The sequence below is a fragment of the Chiloscyllium punctatum genome, unplaced genomic scaffold, assembly GCF_047496795.1.
Source record: "Chiloscyllium punctatum isolate Juve2018m unplaced genomic scaffold, sChiPun1.3 scaffold_253, whole genome shotgun sequence".
Lineage (NCBI taxonomy): Eukaryota > Metazoa > Chordata > Chondrichthyes > Orectolobiformes > Hemiscylliidae > Chiloscyllium > Chiloscyllium punctatum.
The window spans coordinates 87,501-90,000 of NW_027309987.1; the positions used below are offsets into that span (position 1 = coordinate 87,501).

The following is a 2,500-nucleotide window of genomic DNA, read 5'->3' on the forward strand; positions in this document are numbered from 1 at the left end:
TTCCCTTTCCTCAGAGCCATTAATAATCTCTGGATTCCAGATGTTTGCCATCGCTCTTAATTTACTCAGTTTCCGCATTCTATCCTCGACGCTACTTCCAGCAAATTTAAACGATGCATGTAGCACCCCATCCTCCGACCTCAGTAGCGATCCATATTTCCTCATTATCATGATCGGGATAAATGTCGATAAGCGGTTTATGGCAAGACCTCCATCTCGAGACTTAGCATATAAAATGCCGTCTGTAATGGATTGTGGTAGGTGTAAGATTTCTTTGATTGCACTCTTAATAATATTATCCAATTTCTTTAAATAATTTAGAGAAACCTCTGATAAAACCTGATAATAAAATAGCCTAGGGATAAAATACGTTTTTAAAATTTCAACCTTTTGGACAGGTTTCAGGGATGAACCTTTTAAATTCCCTAACCATACTTCTAATTGATTTTCCCAGTTGACCTTACTAATCCCCAACCAGGGGTCAATCTTGGCCCCTAAATATTTATCGGTAGTTCCTGGCTCAATAAATTGAATCTCCTTGTCCTCAAACTTCCACTTGGGTTTATCATTATATATAAAGGACTTGTTTTTGTGATTAAAATAAAACCCTTTAGTTTTTTTAATATTGACCTCCAGCCCGGTGTTTCGACAAAATCTTTCTACTATTTTAAGGTTATATACCATTCCCTCATATGTCTCGCTAATTAGGGCAATATCATCGGCAAAAGCTAACGATGCACAATGACAATCCTTACCACCCTCACCCAAAAATATCCCCTTTTGTTTTTCCTCAATTGTGCTAATCAGCGGATCCATAATTATATTAAATAAAATTGGCGATAAAGCATCGCCCTGCTTAACCCCGCATAATATCGGAATATTATCGGTTTTGCAGTTATATCCTTCAATTTGGGTAAAGTTATTCTCGTAAAGATCCCTAATTAATTGTACGAACACTCCTGGGAGCTGGAGTCTTTTAAGGCCTGTCACTATCAACTTATGTCCCACGGTGTCGAAGGCTTTGGCTAAGTCTACAAAGACTATTGCCAAGTCCTTCTTCTTACATTTTGCCCCATTCATTATGTTCTCTAAAATCTTAATATTTTCTTCACACCCTGGGACTCCCGTCATAAATCCTTTTTGTCTTTGTTTAATTTAATAATCTTATTCAATCTACTGGCCATAATTTTAGTAAAAATTCTCAATAGCATTGGACCAATAGTAATTGGTCTCCAATTATTAATATCTAGTAGTTCTTCTTCATTATTACTTTTGGGAATAAGTACGGTCCTACTGACCTTCAACTGGTCTGGTATCCTGCCCGTGGCCACCCAGATTGAGTACAATCTTGGCAGCAGCATATTGTCTTTATTAAAAATCTTAATAATATCCCCCATTGTCATCCCATCGGGACCCGCAGCAGTTTTGATGTCCATCGCCTTAATGGCACGATCCACATCCTCTACCCCTACAGGTCCCGTTAGAAGTGCAAATTGGGATTCCTCTATCTGATTGTTATATTTAACAAAGCCTCTCAGATTATTCTTCTCATTACTCTTAGTTAATTTACCCTTAAAATATTCTTCTAGATCTTTCTTTTCTAGGGGGCATTTACTTCTACCCGGAGCACCCATCAGGGTTCTAGCTAAATACTGGCGTTTTGTTTTAAAAAGAACCTGCATCTCTTTAAATTTTCCTTTCTTCTTACCGTACCTACTTTTTGCACCACTAATCCCTTTATTCTTCCCTGTTTTATTATCCTTTATTTTAACATCTATCCGTTTATTATGTTTAGTCTTATTACTAATATTTTCTTTATTCTTCTTTTCTATCTTATTTAAGATCCCCTTCATAATCCTTTCAAACTCATTTTTACCCTTTTTACTCTTATCCAGGTTCCTTTCAATTAAGCTAAGAAGTTCATCCACTGATCCCTCCGGGCAATCCAACTTATTACTATTACTATGGACACTACCTATCGCTTCCTGTGTCCTATCCAAACTCTCAATGTTTTCCTCCTCTTCTTCTTCCATATTACTACTCAACAATATCTCACCATCTACTTCAACCTTTTTATCATTCTTTTTGGTTTTCTTAATTAGCAGACGCCTTTTGTCTGAAATTTGCTTTGCCGTCTTTGATCCTAATCTTTCGGCGATCAATTTGTTAATATTCCTATTACCAGCAAATTCTAGCTCCAATTTTTGCAACATATCTACTTCCTCACTTGACCACACACCCTTCCTATTACTCTCTTTACTAGTATCTTTTTTCCTACCCTCATTACTCTTAATCTTCCTTTTCTCGTTCCTCAAGTTAGGGTGTGCATGCCGCTCATGCTGCCCAAGGCCTCTAGCTGTACCAAATCTTAAAGTACATAGGTCACATCCATATTTCTTCAATTCCACCTCCAAATTATCATTATCATTATTCTCATTACCCTCAACCTCAACATTTAAACCACCAATAGCCCCCTTGGTACATTTCGAGAAGTGACAAG

At 37.1% G+C, this 2,500-nt stretch overlaps 1 pseudogene; it reads right to left on the bottom strand.

Annotated features, from left to right (window-relative positions):
• LOC140472186 (28S ribosomal RNA) overlaps positions 1-2,500 on the bottom strand; it is an 8,674-nt pseudogene that overhangs the window by 2,384 nt on the left and 3,790 nt on the right.